Genomic DNA, 22,939 nt, shown 5'->3' with positions numbered 1-22,939 from the left:
ACTATGTGTCAACGACCCATAGCAGTACACCCCCTTTTTCTCGCAAAAGGGATAGTCCCTGATTGATGTGTGCATGCCGTCCAACTATCATCATCAACCTAACTTCCAATATGTTATGTAAACCCATTCTGCATGTATAAATAATCTCAACAGAACCGCGTCATGTATGTAACAACCTAGGTAAACCTACCTTTCTAGTGATGATCTCCATTGTAGGAGGTTTTTCGTCTCACCGATTCATTTTCGGATGGTCGGCAGAGTTTTTTCCTCCAGTCTTACCCCAAAGCTAGAATGGATTTTGTCGCTAGGATATTAGGCGAGTCATAGTCTTATAGATCGAGTCTATGTAAAAGTGATTTGGGAATAACTATTTGGTTATGTTATTTTATTACAAATTGCTTGGTTTGCTGGATTATATTTGTGTCGCAGAAATGGGTAGTCTGTGAGGGTCTTTTTACAAATGGGTTTTCACCCTTATGATGTAAAAATATGAAAATCATGATGTAAAATATCTTGAGGGCTGGAAAAATAATTTATCCCCTCAGAGGTTAATTCATTAAATTTTCTGGACAAAAATTAATTAAAATCCTAAGCCAAAAATTTAATTAACTCTAGGTCCTAGGTAAATTTAAATTCTCCAAAGTCAAATTCGTCAATCTTAAAAAATTAAATTTTAAAACGTCCCGGGACTAAGGTAAATTAATTATTTTGAAAATTTTTAAACCTTTGATCCTTGGGGTTCAGTCAAAGTCAATTTTTTGGGGAAATTAACTCAAAAATTCTATTTTTGAGTTAATTAAAATGCATTTAATTATAAATTTCAAATTTCCTCAAGTATTTAAATATTTCAATGGATGAGATTAAAAGAAATTTTAATCTTCATCAACGGTCAAGATTTCTTTTACAAGAATCACTCGAACTAGCCATTCGAGGATTTATTTTTAATAGGAAGTCATTTTTCAATTGATCTATCTAATCTTTGAGTTGCGTGCTTAGCAAGAAGCTTTGGTGTATTTTTTTTTTTTGGGACAATAAAGAAAGACTTTGGGGTTAAATTCTGCTGGTGTCACTCTCCATGGGAATACTGTAAGATGTGTTGTTTTCATGCATAATTTTTTCTAAAGCCATTGATGATAGGTTCTGAAGAGTGATTTGAGTACAAGTATCTTCCTCAGTGGTTAGGGTTTGAATAATAATTTAAATTTTGAACATAATAGCAGGTATTTCTATTTGTTTGAATTTTATTATTAATATTTTCTCGCTCTATTTTTGATGGCTAGATTGAGTTTTATAGGGAAATCTTGATTTTAGATCATCGGGTGTTAGGGGAAGTTTTCAGTTGGACTAGCCAACTCCCGCTCCGTATTTTCTGAAGAGCCCAACAAAATTAATCCTGGGCTTCTTATAATATTTTTTTCTTTATTGATGCATGAGGATTTCGAGTTAGCACCTCCTTTAAATTTAAAAAATCTTTTAATTTCTATGCAGGATAATGATAGATATGGCTACTTAGAGCCTTCAACTTGTAATTATTGTAATTTAACTAGTTTTTTGTTTTGTTTTATCATTGTATATATCGTTTTTGGGTGTTTTGTTTTTTTCATTATAGGTATAAATCTGAAGGAGAATTTTTGTTTGAAGCTAGATCTAGGCCCTAGAGGGTAAGATATGGTCTCAATATCACTTTACAGGGATATTATTCAACTTTTTGCAGTCCAAGGGTTTTAAACTTCTAAATCTGGAAATTTTACAAGGGTTTCAAGGCCAAATCTGAAGCATACAAATATATTGGTGTGAAATTCGTTTTTTCTAGGTTATTTTGGGTTTTTTGGGCTACCATTTCACTATTGCCTGTTTTCTATTTTTTTTTGTACGAAATTTTGATTTTTTTAAAGAAAATCCCTCATCCTGCGTCTTGCATCATACCCCTGTTGCTCGAAATCCACTTCCTCGCTATAGATCTAACCTCCCTCTGTGCCAGTCCCTTCCCATCCATGTGATTCTCTTCCTGGCCCGCATGAGTCCCTCCTGCCATCCACTCGAGTTGCATCTCTTTCCTCGTGCTCCCTTGCTGCCACTGTCAACTTGCAACTTACCCTTCCTCATCGACCCACGTACTGCGGCTCCCTCTCTTCTTTTACCCGTGGATCCCTCTTCCAAATCCCCTCATGCATCCTCCTTGCCATCGCTTCTTCTCTCCTCACCCTCGACCCTTCAGTGTTGCCCGCGTCCCCTTGTTTCCTGTGGCTTCATCCCCTAACCCGTAACTCCTTCCTCCATCCACAACCTCCTCACCCATCTGCATTCCTCCCTTTTGTTGTTGCTTTTATATCCTTCCCATAGGCATGAAAAAAAACACGCGTCAGTTCCTCAATCTCCTCGTCCTTCTGTGCTCGGTTCCCTTCGCTCAGTCTTCCACCTGCATCGAAGCTCTTTCTCCTTTTCGTCGACCTGCATACACAAAAAAAAAGTATCCGACTTCCTTTTTTTTAATTACTTTATTGCATGGTATGCAGTAGGGTTTAGTCCTTTTCTTTTTTGATTTGATTTTTTACTTTGGTTAGATTTAGATTTATTTTAAATTTGATTTCCTTTGTTATGAGTTAGGTTTTGTCCATTTCATTTTTTTTTACTTTAATTTAGGTTTTAGGTTCCCCATTAAATCATTTCATTTTATTTCCTTTTTTCATTTACTTCGATTTGATTTTTTTTAACATTTAAAAAATATTTAAAACTCTAAAAAATTAAAAAAATTGTTGACTTTGGTTGCGAATGAAATAAATCAAAAGAATCTAAGCTTTCACATTTAAGAAATTTTTATTTTTATGTGGCCTACGACCCATAAAAAAATTAAATTAAATTAAATTATTTTGATTTGGTTTTGGGTCACATTAAAAAATTCATTTGCCACATTAAATTTGCTTTATAAGTTTAGTACATTAAACTTACCTAAGGGATAATTAAAATTCTAATGTAAAGTTCCTTGGTGTCTTTTGTGTTAAGTGTAAAATTTTAAATTTTGTGGTAGTGATTTCTTTATTGTCAAGTGCGTTTAATGTTTTATAATCATATATAAATATTGACTATATGAGAAAGATAAATTCTAGATCTGGGATCATTACTTAGCAGTTAAATTCTTCACGATATTTAATTGCTAGAACATATTGCATGTTAAAGTTTTGGACGTTTACATTTAATCGTTCATGATCGTCACTTTTTCCACATTTATAAATTGATCTAGATAATTTGTTTTTATTTAGTCTATGGTTAATTGAATATAAAGGCATTGGTATAAAATCATTTCTATCTTGTGGTTGTGTCTTATTCTTATTAATTGTTGGATCTATTCATCTTAGTTAACCAGGATTTGATTCACATTCATCAAGTTGTTCATCCTTATGTCTCCTAGAGCATGTAATCCACAGGCTATCCTCACTCATTCACCCTAGGGACTACCCCCTTGACTTGTTTAGGAGAGAGTTTAAACGGAGTGAGTAAGGATTAGAGTGACAACCCTTACTCTGAGCATTATCGTGGTGCCTAGACACTTTGTGCGATAACATTTTTTGGCGCCGTTGCCGAGGATATAATTTTTTCTGTCCTTGGTCCTCTCAATCTCTTCTCATCATTTGATCCTTTCATCTTCATTCATATTCATCTCATTTTTCATCATATAATCTTCTGTGTCTAAGTTAGATTCGTGTTCGGGTGGCGACTCCACTTCCTTCATCTTCTACAAGGGTGTGTACTAGGAGGAACCCAAGCATCTTGGCTAATCCTGCTCCGGATCCTGAAAGGGCTCTCAAAGTTAGATTAAACAAGCTTTCTTCTCATACACTCCTTGATAATCTCATCTAGGAAGCTCTCTGTGACATCTATTCATCCAACTTGAATCCTATCGTTCCAGACATCATGGATATCTATGAGCCTATTAACTTTGCTAACATCCAGTGTTATCCCCATAACCTTCCTAATAATGGTCTAGATAAGCTACTCGTTTTCCAAAGAAATAATGCAATCACCGTTAAAAATCATTTATGGATTGATTTAGGGATAGGCCTAATCATAGCATTCATTCATTTAATTCCCTCCTTAATGCTTTTAGAGAGAAATTTTGTGATAAGAAAGAAGATTGATTTCTAGCAAAAGCCATTAACATCATTAAAAATAAATAAAATGAGACGTGTGAAGAATTTAATAAAAGGTTTAATGGTATGCTTAAAGAAATATCTACTGATTACAAACCAACTGAGAAAATTCTTCTAGAATATTATCTTGATGCTTTCAATCCTGACACTTCTTATGAGCTAAGAAGGACCAAGCCCGATGACTAAAAGGCTTGTTAAATCATAGCTGAATAACTGGAAAAAAATAAGAAGGCTTCTAGCAAATATGAAATTCCTGGGTTTGATAGATCCGCTATTAAATTAAAAGAACCTAAAGGCAAAGAAAAGGAATCCAAAGAAGAACCTATGCAAAAACTAATTAAGAATTTGGAAAATATGGAGTTAAATCAAGCTAGGATGATTGCTGATCATGCTGAAGAAATAACTACATTACAGTCTAGGTTAATTCAAATGGAAAGAGCTCAAATGCAAAATCATCAACGTAAGGGTTAGAATAATAATAATACTAATTGAAATAATTGGCAGAAGAAAGGTCAATCTAGTGAGAATAGGCCTCCTCACCCTCTTGAAACGAATAATCTTGTGGAGGAGACCCTGCCTTATTGTAGAGCATGTGATGAGCTTCATGAAGAAACCACTTGTCCTCTTATCAAGAGAATCGTGCATCATGAGATGCTTGGGTCAAGAAGCCAAATAAATGTGGTTGGTAAAGAATATCGTTTGTCGCTGGAAAATTGGGAAGAGGTCAAGGGAAATAGTCATCCTGTCAGAGCTTTCACATCTTCATATAGAATTAATAATTTTGGTCAAGAAACTGATGTCTTGGTTAAACTTTTTAGTGAGGAGCCTCCTCTTAAGCGAGTTCTCGAAATTTCTAAGGACAAGGGGATAACCTATTAGAGAAGAATTCAAAATGATAATCAAGTTAATTCTCGAAGTCTTAACCCCAGATCAACTTCTCGTATGAATATTGATTTAGGAGGTTGGTTTAATAACTATAAATATTTGACTCCTGTCACCGAAATAGTGAAGATCCCCTCCCAGAAGGCCAAATTACTAAGTGCTATTGGCAGTACCCAGGTGAATCCAACTCAAGAGGAAACTCTTGAGGATTTCTACCAGGATTCTCCCGTGTATTTGCAAAGTATGGAATTCGATAATAAAGGGAATTCTCCTTTTTTCATGACTCTGCTTGTTAATAATTATTGGTTATATAACTGCATGCTTAACTCTGGTGTTTCTGCTTGTGTGATGACTAAGAGAGTCATGGAACATATTAATTTAAGGATATCTAGGCATTACTATAACATATGTGCCATGGATTCGAAGAAAATTGAAGTTCATGGGTTAATTAAGGACTTACAAGTTCATCTGTCTGTGTACCCTGATATCATGATTGTCATGGACATAGTTGTGGTTGATGTGCCTGATGCTTGGGGTATGTTGTTGTCTAGAAAATGGGCCTCTGATTTAGGAGGAAGCATACAAATGAACTGGTCATATGCTATGATTCCTTCCCCTAATGGTTAAGGATTTCTTAACTTAAACAGAGAGCTCGAAAGGAGATTCCATGTCGAAGATCCTAAAAGTCCCCATAATGAGATAATATGTGAATGACCAGACCCTAGGATCATGCTGATTTATCTAATTCAATCATTCCCGTAGAGGTCAAGATTGATAAAAAAGAGGGTGACTTAAAAAATAAAGTTTGGCATTTGTATTTTGATGGTGAAACATCTAGGCATGGTAAAGGTGCAGGAATTGTCTTGAAATCTCCCCTTGGTCATATTTTAAAATTTGTTTATTGATTAGAATTTGAAGAAACCAATAATGTGGCTGGATATGAAGCCTTGTTGTTGGGTATTGAAATGGAAAAGACTTTGAAAGTCAAATTGCTGAGTGTCAAGGGTTTGTCAGATTTAGTTATCGTGCAAATAAAAAATAAATTTACATGTAAAAATCAAAGATTAAGAAATTATAGAAATGATGTGTAGGATACCATGGAGTATTTTCATGCCATCAATCTTGAAGCTAATCCAAGAGAGAAAAAATGCTTAGCTGGTGAGTTAGTTGTTACTGCTTCTATCAGGCAGTTGTATGATAAATTAATTGAAGATGAAACTAAGACGAATATTATTGTTGAATTTAGGCTTCTGTGATCCATATCAAGTTTATGAGAAAAGTATTTCGGCGTAAATCACATGATAGAGCATTTGTTGATGCGTTTCGAACCAACGAGTGTGGTTCATCGTCAGGACAAGTTGAAGAACTAGACCATGGCTGCATATTTAAATAGGGAGAGCAGATCGTCCAACGACTAAGATTGACTAAAAATGGCTATATTGAAAAAACGACTATATTGGGTTAGACTAGATGAATGGCTAAGATGAACGACTAAGATTACACAAAGCAATAATAAAAAGATTATACTTTAACACTATTATAATAATATTATAATATTAAATATTATTTCTAGAAAATTGGAATATAAATATTAGGACTGCGTTAGGGCTACTTCCTCCTAGATTTCTCTCACACTAAAACCCAAGACAAGTGGAGAGAAATCGGGAGAGAAGTGTGTAAAATGACTCTCAAGTCATCACCTCTTATACTAAAACGTTGAGCATGAGGGGTTTATTTGGTTGTTGGTCGACCTTGACAAATTGTCTTATAACACAAATAAATTCATAACTCCATGAATACTTATCTAAATAAGATGATCTTTGGATCAATCCTACACCTCTCAATGAGAGGGATCCAAGAAAAATATCAGCTACCATAAATAAGATGATCCATAACTTTTCACTGAAATAACTTATGATAAGTAATAAAATATTAATTTAATATTATTATATAATTGAATAGTCAATTCTAGCTGTTTTTGGTCAATTCTTAGCCGTTCATCTAGTCTGACCCAATATAGCTGTTTTTTCAATATAGCCGTTTTTAGTCAATATTAGCCGTTGGATGAACTGCTCTCCCTATTTAAATATGCAGCCATGATCTGGTTCTTCAACTTGTCCTGATGATGAACCACACTCGTTGGTTCGAAACGCGTCGACAAATGCTCTATCATGTGGTTTATGCCGAAACTTTTCTCATAAACAAATATAATTTTTAAACATTCTATCCCATACAAATCTGAACATGAGCAGGCCTTTGATAATGAAACACATGTTATTCACTTTCTAAATAATTTGGACAAGTTTCATGGTTTTCAGAGAAATTTTGCGGAAGACGGATCCAAATGACTTAATTTTCAGAGAGGGAAGAGTCCTACCATATGCATGATTGAACATGGCACATTTGAAAAGCAGCTTACAAATTTGCCTGAAAGCAGGCAAATGCTCAACATGCACTACATTGAACGTATCTGATGCCATAGGGCATCCTTTGTATTGATTCCCAACCCTAAACCCTTTTATTTCAGTATTTCATTTCGTAGGTAGATATATGTTTTTCATGTTATTATGATAGTTAATAAATGAAGAGCTTATATCTTTCCTATGCTTAATATTATAGGATGATTTTTGGAGGGAAGCTACTTGTGTTATCTTGTGTGTTGCATGGATGCAGATTATGGATTCTCACATTCCTCCGGTGCAACAACTTGTCCCCAAGTAGAGCCATATGTTGACCACTATGTGTCAACGACCCATAATAGTAAACCCCCTTTTTTTTCGCAAAAGGGATAGCGCTTGATCGATGTGTCCGTGCTGTCCAACTATCATCATCAGCTAGACTTTCAATATGTTATGTAAACCTATTCTGCATGTATATGATGTAAATAATCTCAGCAAAACCGTGTCATGTATGTAACGACCTAGGTAAACCTACCTTTCTAGTGACGATCTCCATTCTAGGAGGTTTTTCATCTCACCAATTCATTTTCAGATAGTCGACAGAGTTTTCCCCTCCAGTCTTACCCCAACGCTAGAATGGATTTTGTCGCTAGGATCTTAGGCGAGTCCTAGTGTTCTGGATCGAGTCTATGAAAAAGTGGTTTTGGAATAATCCTAACTATTTGGTTAGGTTATTTTATTACAAATTGCTTGGTCCGCTAGATTATATTTGTGTCACATAAATGGGTAGTATGTGAGGGTCTTTTAGAAATGGGTTTTCCCCCTTATGATGTAAAAAATATGAAAATCATGATGTAAAATGTCTTGAGGGTTGGAAAAATAATTTATCCCCTCATAGGTTAATTAATTAAATTTTCAGGTCAAAAATTAATTAAAATCTTAAGCCAAAAATTTAATTAATTCTAGGTCCTAAGTAAATTTAAATTCTCCAAAGGCAAAATTTTTTGGTCCTAAAAGATTAAATTTTAAAACGCCTTGGGACTAAGGTAAATTAATTATTTTGAAAATTTTAAACCTTTGATCCTTGGTGTTAAGTCAAAATCAAATTTTTGGGGAAATTAACTCAAAAAATTCTATTTTTGAGTTAATTAAAATGCATTTAATTAAAAATTTTGAATTTCCCCAAATATTTAAATATTTCAATGGATCAGGTTAAAAGAAATTTTAATCTTCATCAATGGTCAAGATTGCTTTGACGAGGATCATTCAAACTAGCCATTGGAGGATTTATCTTTAAATAGGATGTCATTTGTCAGTTGATTTATTCGATCTTTGAGTCGTGTGCTTAGCAAGAAGGTCTAGTGTAATTTTTTTTTTGAATAATAAAGAAAGACTTTGGGGTTAAATTCTGCTGGTGTTACTTGTCATGGGAATAATGTAAGATGAGTTGTTTTCATGCATAATTTTTTCTAAATCCTTTGATGATAGGTTCTGAAGAGTGATTTGAGTACAGGTATCTTGCTCAGTTGCTCGGGTTTGAATAATAATTTAAATTTTGAACGTAATAGCAGGTATCTCTATTTGTTTGAATTTTATTATTATTATTTTCTCGCTCTATTTTTGATGGCTAGATTGAGTTTTGCAGGGAAATTTTGATTATAGATCATCGAGCGTTAGGGGACGTTTTCAGTTTTACTAGCCAACTCCTAATCCGTATTTTCTGAAGAGCCCAACAAAATTAATCTCGTGCTTATCATAAGATTTTTTGCTTTATTGATGCATGAGGGTTTCAAATTAGCACCTCCTTTAAAATTTAAAAAAGCTTTTAATTTCTGTGCAGTATAATGATAGATCTGGCTACTTAGAGCCTTCAGATTGTAATTATTGTAATTTAACTAGGTTGTTGTTGTTGTTTTTTTTTCTTCATCATTGTATATATCGTTTCTAGGTGTTTAGTTTTTGTTATTATAGGTACATATCTGAAGGAGAATTCCTGTTTGAAGCCAGATCTAGGCCCTGGAGGGTAAGATCTGGCCTCAATATCACTTTGCAGGGATATTATTCAACTTTTTGCAGTCCAAGGGTTTTAAACTTTTAAATCTGGAAATTTTACAAGGGTTTCAAGGCCAAATTTGAAGCATACAAATATATTGGTGTGAAATTCATATATTTATTTATTTTATTATTATTTTTTTTTCTTCTGGTTATTTTGGGTTTTCTGGGCTACCATTTTCATTGCTGCCTGTGTTTTTTATTTTTATTTTTTATTTTTTTATTTTTTATTTGTAGAAAATTTCATTTTTTTTTTTATAAAGAAAATCCCTCCTCCCACGTCTTGCATCATACCCGTGCTGCTCGAACTCCACTTCCTTGCTGCACCTCTAATCTCCCTCTGCGTCAGTCCCTTCCCATCTGCATGATCCTCTTTCTGGCCCGTGTGACTCCCTCCTGCCATCTGCTCGAGATGCATCTCCTTCCTCGTGCTCCCTTGTTGCCATTATTGACCTGCAACTTACCCTTCCTCATTGACCTACGTATTGCGGCTCCCTCTCTTCTTTTACTCGTGGCTCCCTCTTCCGAATCCCCTCGTGCGTCCTCCCTGCCATTGCTTCTTCTCTCCTCGCCCTCGATCCTTCACTATTGCCTGTGTCCCCTTGTTTCCTATGCCTTCATCCACTAACCCGCAACTCCTTCCTCCATCCACAGCCTCCTCACCCATCCCTGTTCCTCCCTTCCGTCGCTGCCCTCATCTCCTTCCCGCAGACCTGAAAAAAAAAAAAAAAAAAAACGCGTTAGCTCCTCCATCTCCTCGTCCTGCTGCGCTCGGTTCCCTTCGCTTAGTCTTCCACCTGCGTTGAAGCTCTTTCTCCTTTCCATTGACCTGCATATACACAAAAAACAAAGTATTCAATTTCCTTTTTTTTAATTGCTTTATCGCTGGGTATGCAATAGGGTTTAGTTCTTTTCTTTTTTGATTTTTTTTTTTACTTTGGTTAGATTTACATTTATTTTAAATTTGATTTCTTTTGTTATGAGTTAGGTTTTGCCCATTTCATTTTTTTTTTAACTTTACTTTAGGTTTTAGGTTCCTCATTAAACCATTTCATTTTATTTCCCTTTTTGAAATTTTATTTTGATTTACTTCGATTTTTTTTAATATTTAAAAACATTTAAAAATCTAAAAAATTAAAAAATTTGGTGACTTTGATTGCGAATGAAATAAATCAAAAGAATCTAAGCTTTCATATTTAAGAAATTTTTATTTTTATGTGGCCTACAACCCATAAAAATTTAAATTTAATTAAAGTCTTTTGATTTGGTTTTGGGTCAGTGCATTAAAAAATTCATTTGCCACATTAAATTTGCTTTATAAGCCTAGTACATTAAACTTACCTAAGGGATAATTAAAATTCTAATCTAAAGTTGCCTGGTGTCTTTTGTGCTAAGTGTACAATTTTAAATTTTGTGGTAGTGATTTCTCTATTGTCAAGTGCGTTTAATGTTTTAGAACCATATATAAATATTGACTATATGAGAAAGATAAATTCTAGATCTAGGATCATTGCTTAGCAGTTAAATTCTTTACGATATTTAATTGATAGAATATATTGCATGTTAAAGTTTTGGGCGTTTACATTTAATCATTCATGATCGTCACTTTTGCTACATTTATAAATTGATTTGGATAAGTTGTTTTTCTTTAGTCTATGGTTAATTGAATTTAAAGGCACTGATCTAAAATCATTTCTATCTTGTGGTTGTGTCTTATTCATATTAATTATTTGATCTATTCATCTCAGTTAACCAAGATTTGTTTCACATTCATCAAGTTATTCATCCTTAAGTCTCCTAGAGCCTGTAATCCACAAGCTATCCTCATTCATTCACTCTAGGGACTACCCCCCTTGACTTGTCTAAGAGAGAGTCTAAACAGAGTGAGTAAGGATTAGAGTGACAACCCTTACTTTGAACATTTTCGTGGTGCCTAGACACTTTGTGCGACAACACGACCTAATTGCATGGGTGAAAAGTATATATAAAGTAGGACTTGGCCACTCTTGAGGAGACATCAATCAAACGTCCTCAAAGAAATAAGAATTGCGAGAAAAGGAAGGAAGGAAGCCTCTCATCCAATGAAGAGAAGAATAATAAGATCAAAGGTTTTTGGTACTAGTTTTGGGTCCCTCTACTCACACGTCTTATTGCAGATAGGGTTTCTGTATTAGGGTTACATTAGACTTCAAAGGAGATAAGATAAGGGTCAAGAAGGAAGCATAAATACTAGTCAAATTCACAAGGAAGAGGGTGCAAGCCTAGCAAAGGAGGAAAGCGTCATAAATCTACCCTATCAAGCTCACACATGTGGTATCTTGATAATTATAGGTAGGCCAAAAGTTGTAGGTCTGTGTTAAGAATCCAAATTTCAGAAGAATCCAGGAATAGTGGTATAGAAGACAATTTGACCATTGTTGACTTGAAAAAGAATGAGAGTTTTTCAAGGAAGCATTGTGACTCGATCTTGGAGAGGTTCTTAGGTCAAGGGTCTTGGCCTGGGAATTCATCAGTTGAAGATTTGATAAGAAGAAGAATTTGATGGGTTTTCCTCTCAAGAGTGGAGAGGTTTTGGCCCTGGATGATAACCTATATCTTGTGTCTTTTGTCTCATTGTTCTTTATGTTTTGGTAGTTGGTTGATGAAGAAAACATAATATTAATCAAGCCAAATAAGAACCTAATCAAGAAAAGTAAGAAGTCTTCATAAACAATTATCATTATAAGATAAATCATCCTTACATTGCTTCCCCTAGATTTCTCAACAAGGGACTATATAATTTGCCTCATGGTTAAATTGTATTGACCGTCCATTATTTCGCTGTTTTTTTGTCATTTTAGCCAAAATTTCGGGAAAATGTAGATTTTTCTATTTTGCATGAATTAAAAAATAATTTTATAATTCCTGGAAATCTTATTTCTAATTTTTGCTTGTCCTAGCACCTTTCGATGGGACATAATCCCCCTGGTGGAGAGCGTTTTCTTTTTGGTATTTGTGAGTACCTAATAATTGATTTAAAAATAAACAAAAAACTATTTTTCTGAGTGGCCATTTCATCAGTGAGTGCTTTTACATTAACATTGACACTAACACTATTATGATACTGCTCTTTCCCATGATCACAAAACTTATTAGTCATTGTGCGGAGATAATTTTACAAATTACCAGATCGTATATCGTATGAATGTTTACAAAGGACCAGATATGTGTGGGAGAACAAGGAATACTATCATGTTTTGCTGTGCAGATTACGAAGTTTGTGAGGGAGAGAAGTTGCGTATAGTTTTTGATTTGAGAGCTATGTATCTTTGCGGGGTGATTAATATTGATAATTTCAATTTTCTCATTTTTTCCAGGCCATGCAGTCTTGATCTGCATTATCGGATCAACATTAGGCAATGATTATCTCTTTCTAGTTTAGTCTAGTTAATAAGTCAAGCTTGTATAGTGGTGGCTGTGTAGAGGAAGAATGTGGTTGTTCGTTGGTGGTTGTGCGAAGGAAGCATGTATAAAAGAAGTGTGTGCGGAGGAAGCTGTGCAAAGACTAGTGTTAATCAATAATTCAATATTTTTTTGAGAATTAGTGTTAGAATTGAATCTTTGCGGAGGACATGGTATGTGCATGATATTTCATTGTGTGGAGATTATATTGTGTTGAGATTTTATGGAAAAGACAAAATTAGGACGTGGTATTTTCAAGAGAGCTATTATTATGTATCATATGAAGGTCTGTGTAGGAGAAGAAGTGCCTGAGGATGTAGGATATTTCATTGTGCAAAGCTTTACTGTGTTGAGCTTTTATGGAAAAGGTTAAATTAGGACGAGGTATTTTAGGGAGAAATATGATTATGTATCATATGAAGGTATGTGTAGGAGAACGGAAAATCTTATTATGTTCCACTTTTCAAAGCTTTTACTATGCAGAGATGGCGTATGCTTGTTAATTTCTCGATCAAATCTAATACATTTACCAATTTTTAGACCGTATATCACATGAATGTTCACGAAATATGGAGCATAGATTTTGCTGTGAAGAGTATGAAGTATGTGCAACAAAGAAATTGTGTAGAGATTTGATTAGGAACGGGTATGAAGTTTGTGCGAGAGATTTCATTGTGAAGAGCTTTTATTGGGACTGGGTATTTTCGGGACAACTGAGGGTGCATGTGGAAATTACTGAAGATGGGGTATGCTTGTTAGTTTTCCAAACAAATCTAATAGTTTTACTTATTTTCTGATGGTATATTGTATAAATGTTTATGAAGGATGGGGTATTTGTTGGAGGGCGGGGACTATTATTGTGTTTCGTTGTACGTAGATTTTGCTATGCAGAGTACGAAGTATGTGCAAGGGAGCAATCACATAGAGTTTTTCTTTTAAAGCTATGAATCTTTGTAGAGGACAGGGTGTTTGTGGGAGAACATAATGATTAAAGTTGTTAATTTTCATTGTGTGGTGTTTTTACTATGGGTTTGTGCGGGAGAACAGGTGGTGCATAACACAATTTTGTAATTTTGCTTCTTTTCCATATGTAGTAACACACAATTAGTTGTGTTTAGCTCCTTACGTACTTAGTAATTCTTTACAAATACTCATTTACAATGTAACTTTTATGACTTACAATATAAGAAAAAATATAATACTTTTACACATTTCTTGATCATATATCGTATGAATGTTTACAAAGGCCATGGTATGTGCAGGAGAGAAAGGAATATTATTATGTTTTGCTATACAAAGATTTTATTGTGCGGAGTACGAAGTATGTGTCTTTGCAAAGGATAGGGTATTTGTGGGAGAACATAATGATTAAAATTGTTAATTTTCGTTGTGCGAGGTTTTTATTGTGTTTGTACGAGTGAATGGGTGGTTCATAACACATTTTTTTAATTCTGTCTCTTTTCAATGGTTTACAAATACTCATTTACAATTGACCACTGTGACTTATTTGACTTACAATATAAGCTTTAATATGGGTTTCGCACAAGGAAAAGCTTCATATAATAAAACATGTTTCTATCTTCAGTAGGACTTATTTAAATACTTATTTGCTTTAAGTAAACAAACTATATATGTCTATAAACATATTACTTACAAAAACTGGTTTACACTTGAGCATTACAAAATGAAATATGGAGTTTTTTCATAGTGTTTCGAATTACGTGAGTTCTTTGACAGTGTGTTATTACTGTGAACGTTGGTCAATGGCCATGATATCATCATCTCTGTCATTGGCATCCTCTTTGTTGACCAAATTTTTCATTTTGTCGATTATAATGTTATGTGCTGAGAATATGGGGATATGATACTAGCATTAATGACGGGTGCATCATATCTGGTTCATTGGCACTGTATCATATGCCCATATTCTCAGCACATAAGCTTATATGATGAATCGAGTTCACAACTACTCCCCACTACTTTGTAAAACCAAACCAAATTTGATTTGCGAATAACTTGACACACTTATTTCTCATAGTATCATAAAACAAACCAAAGTTTATAGAATACTACAAAGCATTATAGGGAAAATATTAAGGAAACAAAAACTCGCACCATTGCCAAAAGCAAACAAGAAAATCAATATAGAAGCTTGCAGTATTGTACAAATTTTGTATCCCTACACTGTTGCGATCATCTAACGCAGGAAAATCCTGCGATACCCACAGTATGCATATAAAATGCATAATATCGTTTCTCCCCGGAATTTCAATGACCTGCCTTGTTAAATCTTCATAAGTAATGTTTAAGGCCCCTTAATTGGTCTCATGCGGAATGATTTAACAACTAACCCTAGTATGATCCTTAGTTAATCATGTTCAGTAGAACCTTATAACTCAACCCTTCAACCTCTCTAACAACTGTGGTTAATTCTATAACGGCACATATTAACCAAACCCCACTCTATGTACTAACTCACCCTTTATCGCAATCGCGGAGTTTCAAAGACTCAATAGCATATGCATTCAAAACTCATGATTTGCGATATGTGATTACCCTTTCCACCGTTGATTTCGTCCACCAGATCAACGATTGTCACAATATCGCATCACACCAACCCGTGACTTCATCGCATTCCTCTCCTCTCGCATGCGATATGCGATAACACAACCAGACTCCAAATAGAATAAAATCACGTCTATAACCTTCTCGGTTCCGCTTCAATCTCTACCGTCGATCTTGTCTTGAATCTGACGGTTGATGTCTTCCCCGATCAACAGAGTTGCATATTGATCCTGTGCCGTAGATCAAAAACCATTTGATCCAACGGTCCACAATGATATCGCATAGGCCACTTGCACGATGCTTAACTGCCTTACGGAGCTAATAAATATTATACAAACTAATCTATAAATGTTCGGGTCCACCCTTGTAGTTAAAGTCTGATCTCTTTATGGCATGATATTCGTTGGATGACGGAGGCCATCAAATCTTACAGTCTGCAGCCCTTCAACTAACATGCGGGTTATCAAGCTCTTAGTCCCCGTAGTTGACTATGATGTAAGCAATGACTTTCGCGATCGACGGCTAAGAACAATTGCAGGCCTTCAACTGCAATCAAGGCATCCCGTACTCTCTACCCCCGCTGAAGTTACTAATTACCGCCGATCTACCAGATCTGTCGATTTGATGGTCCAGATTGATTCTCGCCTTTCACCTTTCGCAAGTATTTGGATTGAATCTCTGTCGTTCATTTCTTTCTCTTATGTTGTATGACTTAATCTTGGTCGTCCATCACTTCAGCCTCGTTCGTTGATATTTAGATCCAACGATTCCTGTGCGTCGTTACTTCACTTCCTTCATCCTTCTATTTACTTTATTTTTATGCCATTCCTTTAATGTCCTTCTGTGGTTTCGACTTTCTTCAGGGTTTTGGTCCCTCGCTGTTCTGCCACACAACTTCCTCCTTAACTTAACTCCGCTTGCGCCTTTATGCTTCCTTCACCTTCACTGTAACATTAAAGGATTCCTCTTGTACTTTCAGTGTGTACAAAGACGTAACACCTCTCTATTATTCTTCTTTGTATTCCTCCTATGATTCTACACATGCAACTTCTGTTACATAGAAATTACTTCTAGTTCACACCCAAATTACAATTAAATTACTCCACACACACATAAACTTAGAATCGAGTTGTTTGTATTAATAAACAGGTATTTACACAGTTTCTTCTCTCAAGCTTGATTTCCAATATCAGTTGCCTCTATTTCACAATCTTCCCGTGGCCTTACTATCAAACCTCTAACTACTAACTTGACTTGACTAACTAGCTAACCCCTGACTATGCCTTTTAGGCTTACATTTATACAAAATGATTCTACAACCAATTCCTAGTTTAGATCCATAATCCCCTCAACAAAATCCTTAAGTCTCTTCCTTATCTCTAAGGATCCTCTCTAATCCACAAAATCATGAACTAACTCCTAATCTAAGTTTTACAATTAATTCTCAAATTTCTCAATCTCTCAACTATCCCGATTCCCTCATGTTCTCCTACATTCAAGAATATTTACTAATATGCTTCACTATACTTAATGAAATCCCTATTCTAGCTTCTCTCATTAAAATCACTCAAAACCTTAATAATTACATTAATTCAAAACATACGAAACCAACTTCCTTGAAAACACAAGACCCCCTTTGTCTACTAAGATACAATGATATTATTGAGCTGAATGCTCTTGCATTAGACTCTCAAGGTTGAAAATAATCATGATCTCCTGATCATGTGCTTCTGATTTATGTCCTCCTAGATCCCATACTTTGTTCTGTAGTCTATCCTTGGTTGCTACTGTTGTTTGTTGTTGTTCTCCAGGTCTCCACACTTTATGCTGCATTGCCCCACTAGTTATGGTCTCACAGTCTGCTGCTGTCTTTTCCTTGTTGTTGCTTTGCTTTCTTTATGTTGTCTTCTCCCTTTGAGACTATTTTATCATTAAATCCATCATCAATTCTATTTCTATGTCCAAATCACTTCTTTGCTGGACTCTTTCCTCTTCCTCTCTTGCACATCCTTTGCAATCTTCATCAGGTTCTTTCTTCCCTACTGGTGCTTTCAGCCATTTCTCCAGTAGCTCCAATTCTATCTCCCATTCACTGATCCTTTGATGAGAGTTTAGTCCTTATTCTTTATTGACTGCCTCATCAACTTTCCTAGTTATCTCCACTGTGCCTATCATCATGATAGAATGATGATCCTTTACAATGTTTTCAGCTAACATAGTCTCTTCTTTAAATTTTCCTTTAATCTTCTGCTGGTCACCTTCACTTTGTAGTTGCTGGTTACTTACGACCACCCTTACATCCTTACCCTCTTGTTGCTTCCGAACTTCCATTTCATCTCTAAATAGCTTCTGTTCAATTTCTTCGATCTCAACATCACACTCATTAATTCTATTCAGTGTTCTTGCAAATAAACTATTGGTTTGTGAATCAAAACACTCTTCTGTCTCCATGTCTTTTAAAGACCCTCTGCTATTGTTAAGTACTGCTGTAACCACTTATTTTCTATTTCCATTTCCTCCAAGCAAATTCTCCAGCAATTCAATTTCCTACTTACATTTAGCAAGTGTCTTATCACAATGATCTTCATTTCCAGCTTCATACTTTACATGGTCACTATTGCTCAACGATTCAATCAGACTGCCTTCCATAGACAATTCCATCTCATTCATCTCCAGAAAAATAAGTTCCCGTTCAACACTTATAATCTCTGAATTCACACAACAATTGTCAGTTTAAAAAATGTACGGCTCAACAACATCAACTAATGTTTCACATATCAGCTTTTCAGACTGATATTCATCTCCTTCTTCCACAAGGAATTGTCCTTGTTTTGTAACAGTTCCAAATACCAATTTATCAATAATTTCTTTCTGCTGCAACAATTCAATATTTTCCTCATTCAAGAGGCATTCTTCATCATACTCTGCTCTAGTATACTCATCATTTGAAAGGTACTCTTCATCCTCTGTTAGTACATCAATAGGCTTATCCAAGTTCTCCTCTGAACTCTGGTAATTTTTATCAAGTTTTATGACAACTTCATAAGGCTGCCAATCCTCTACAAAACCTGCACTCACAAAACAATCATTATAATTAAAAACATAAGACCTCAATGTCTCTTCTTCCTTTGGCAACACTTCAATATGCTGCTCTAAACTATCCCAATAGTTCACTGATCTCCATTCTTCATCTTCACCCATAACTTCACCCTGTTCTAGTTCACAAATGGAAACTTCCATTTCCAACTCAGATTCTCTGAGTTTTCCCATCCGCCACTTTACTTGCCTTTGTTGTAGCCTTCTCTGTAACTTATGCCACTTTACTGGTTTCTTCTTTAATACCCAACCTAATCTCTGGATTTCCTCAAGTATCATCATTAATACATTGAGTTGTTCTTTCATCTCAACAATCTCTTTGTCAATTTCCTCTTGACTCATTCTCTTGCCATTTGCCCTGGCATCCTACTTCTTCACTTTTCTTCTGTTGTGGTCTTCCTCAGAACCTCTGCTATGACTATCAATAGTCATTTTCTCCTCCATCTCTATGAGTTCCTCATTCACTCCCTATGAGTTGCATTAAAGCCTCTGCAACAACAAGTCCTCCCTGCTGCCACTTACCTCACCAAGCTTTCCTCTGTACTTGGTCTTTTGGCAAGCCCTTGGTTTTCTATCTTTGGAACCTCTTTTGAGCACTTCTCTCTACTCCTTTAGGATTCAACTCATCTAGATCTTCTAAGAAGACAATTGTCCTCTTGTATTTCAATCACAATGAAATACTTGGTTCTAACCACTTCTTCTTTCACGTAGAAAGTCTTATCAGCTTCCTTCATTACTTAGCAATTCTTCCCACATCCTCTGTGGAATTGACCTTATGATCTTCTTATAAGTTGCAACAATACCTCTACAATAACAAGTCTCCTTCTTGCTACATATGCCTCACTAAGCTTCTCTCCTCTGAGCTCAGTCTTTTAGCATCTCTCTGGTTCTTTCCTCTGGAACCAATTGAGCACTCCTTGCTCTAGGTTGCTGCAATCTTCTCACCTTCTTTTGTTGTTACATGTGTATCAATATAAAGACCACACACTCTCCAATATTCAAATCAAATCAAAATAAAAACATACCATCTCACCTTCAAGACTTCTGCATGATCTTGTTCTACCATTCACCTGCACTTTGAATGGATTGTCCTCTGTTCCCTTGCATCTGCAATTCTCCCAATATTCTGCTATACTTACCTCTGTGTGCTTACTGTTTGTCAGACTAGAATCTAAACTCCGCTTGCCTGCTTTCATCACCATTCACCTGTATACACACCTTCAAAACATAACTCTGTTCTACATTCTTTTCAAAGAAATTTTCACATAGAATTTCTCTGTGTTGCATAATATCAAATGTTTTAGTCACAATTCTGCTATGATACCAAAATTACAGAGGAAATTCCTGCGATACCCACAATATACATATAAAATGAATAATATCGTTTCTCCCAGGAATTTCAATGACCTGCCTAGTCAAATCTTCCTAAGTAAGGCTTAAGGCCCCTTAATTGGTCTCATGCAAAACGATTTAACAACTAACTGTAGTCTGATCCTTAGTTAATCATGTTCCACAGAACCTTATAACTCAACCCTTCAACCTCTCTAACAAATGTGGTTAATCCTATAACTGTGCATATTAACCAAACCCCACTCTATGTGCCAACTCACCCTTTATCACAATTGCAGAGTTTCAAAGATTCAATAGCATATGCATTCAGAACTCCCGATTTGCAATATGCGATTACCCTTTCCACCATTGATTTCGTCCACCAGATCAACGGCTGTCGCAATCTCACATCACACCAACCGGTGACTTCATCGCATTCCTCTCCTATCGCATGCGATATGCGATAACACAATCGGACTCCAAATAGAATAAAACTGCGTCTATAACCTTCTCGGGTCCGCTTCAATCTCCACCATTGATCTTGTCTTGAATCCGACAGTTGATGTCTTCCCTGATAAACAGAGCTGCTCGTTGATCCTGAACCGTAGATCAAAACCCATTTGATCCGATGGTCCACAATGATATCACACAGACCACTTGCATGATGTTTAACCACCTTACGGAGCCGATAAAGATTATATAACCTAAATCTATAAATGTTCGGGTCTGCCCTTGTAGTTAAAGTCCGATCTATTTATGGCTTGATATCTGTTGGATGACGGAGGCCATCAAATCTTATGGTCTGCGGCCCTTCAACTAACATGTGGGTTATCAAGCTCTCAACCCCCGTAGTTGACTATGACGTAAGCATTGACTTTCGTGATCGATGGCTAAGAGCAATTGTGGGCCTTCAACTGTGATCAAGGCATCCCATACTCTCTAGCCTCGTTGCGATTACTAATCACCGTCGATCTGAAGGTCCAGATCGATTCCTGCCTTTCACCTTCCGCAAGTACTTGGATTGAATCTCCGCCGTTCATTTCCTTCTCTTATGTTGTACAACTTAATCTTGGTCGTCCATCACTTCAGCCTCGTTTGTTGATCTTTAGATCCAACGAATCCTATGCATCGTTACCTCACTTCCTTCGTCATTCTCTTTACTTTGTTTTTATGCCATTCCTTCAATGTCCTTTTGTGGTTTTGACTTTCTTCAGGGTTCTGGTTCCTCACTGTTCTTCCACACAACTTCCTCCTTAACTTAAATCCACTCTCGCCTTTATGCTTCCTTCACCTTCATTGTAACATTAAAGGCTTCCTCTTGTACTATCGGTGTGTACAAAGCTGTAACACCTCTCTGTTATTCTTCTCTATATTCCTCCTCTGATTCTACACATGCAACTTCTGTTACATAGAACTTACTCCTAGTTCACACACAGATTACAATTAAATTACTCCACACACTCATAAACTCAAAATCGAGTTGTTTGTATTAATAAACAGGTATTTACACAATTTCTTCTCTCATGCCTGATTTCCAATATCAGTGGCCTCTGTTTCACAATCTTCCCGTAGGCTTACAATCAAACCTCTAACTACTAACTTGACTTGACTAACTAGCTAACCCCTGACTATGCCTTTTAGGCTTACATTTATACAAAAGGATTCTACAACCAATTCCTGGTTTAGATCCATAATCTTCTCAACAAAATCCTAAAGTCTCTTCCTTATCTCTAAGGATCCTCTCTAATCCACAAAATCATGAACTAATTCCTAATCTAAGTTTTACAATTAATTCTCAAATCTCTCAATCTCTCAACTATCCTGATTCTCTCATGTTCTCCTACATTCGAGAATATTTACTAATATGCCTCACTATACTTAATTAAATCCCTATTCTAGCTTCTCTCATTAAAATCACTCAAAACCTTAATAATTACATTAATTCAAAACATAGGAAACCAACTTCCTTAAAAACAAAAGACCCCCTATGTCTACTACGATACAATGATATTATTGAGCTAAATGCTCCTACATCATCATCCAAGCTCATATTTACAGATAATAGTTTATATAAGGCAACATAAGCTCAGATAATACTCCAAGCTATTAAACACAATTTGCAAAGAGAAAACACTACATGCCCCACTGTTTTGTCTATCACTGCAAATAATGTTTTTCCCCTTACTATACTAGCAATTTCAAATATTTGCAGTCTCATTTCCCTAGAAATCACCACCTGCCACTATTTTGCATCTGAAACACGCTACAAAGAAAAACCTGTTGGAAATAATACTGAGAGGTGGGGGGGGGGGGGGGGGGGTGAATCAGTATTAGCAAGTCAATAATATTTATTTTCACAATCAGATTTGTATACGCTACTTTAGTTAATGAAACTTGTGTATATACGCAACTGTTGTTAAGAAAACTAGCGTATATCCTGCAGACTTATAATTTAGTTAATTCATCAGATGTTGATCTTTAATCTGTGTATCAAAACCATATAACAGTAACCAGGTACAGTAAAAACAGAGCAGACAATCACACACAAGAACACAAGATATAAGGTGGAAACCCAATGTGGGTGAAAACCACCTGCTGCAATTCGTCTCTATCTTCTTTTAATAAGAAACTTATTTTTACAATATTTCTGTACTGGTGCAGTCTTATACCAGTACGCAGGCTTCTACCTGCAGAAGGCTACAACCTTCTCTCATTCTCCAGCTTCTCCTGGAAGGGAGCTACAAACCGCTTAGCTCTTATACTAGCTGATGTACTAGTACGTAGGTGCTGATCTACAGAAGGCTACAACCTTCTCTTTTCTTCTATGGACCACGTTTTATAAATGTTTAGACTGGATCCATCAATAACATCAATCAAACATCAAATATATTTGCATCAACCAATCTCCTTTGTACCAACCAAAACTGAATCAAACAATCACTTTTCTGAAAGCTATAACCAGAACACAGTAACAGTAACCAGAACCCAAGCCAGAGCCCAGAACAGTGCAACAGTAGATAGAAGTAG

This window comes from Pinus tabuliformis, chromosome 7 (assembly GCF_031772625.1).
Source record: "Pinus tabuliformis cultivar Carrire ecotype Pingquan chromosome 7, CPIR1, whole genome shotgun sequence".
In the NCBI taxonomy this organism is placed as follows: Eukaryota; Viridiplantae; Streptophyta; class Pinopsida; order Pinales; family Pinaceae; genus Pinus; species Pinus tabuliformis.
The sequence above is the reverse complement of the archived record's forward strand: the minus strand, read 5'-3'. Positions refer to the sequence as shown.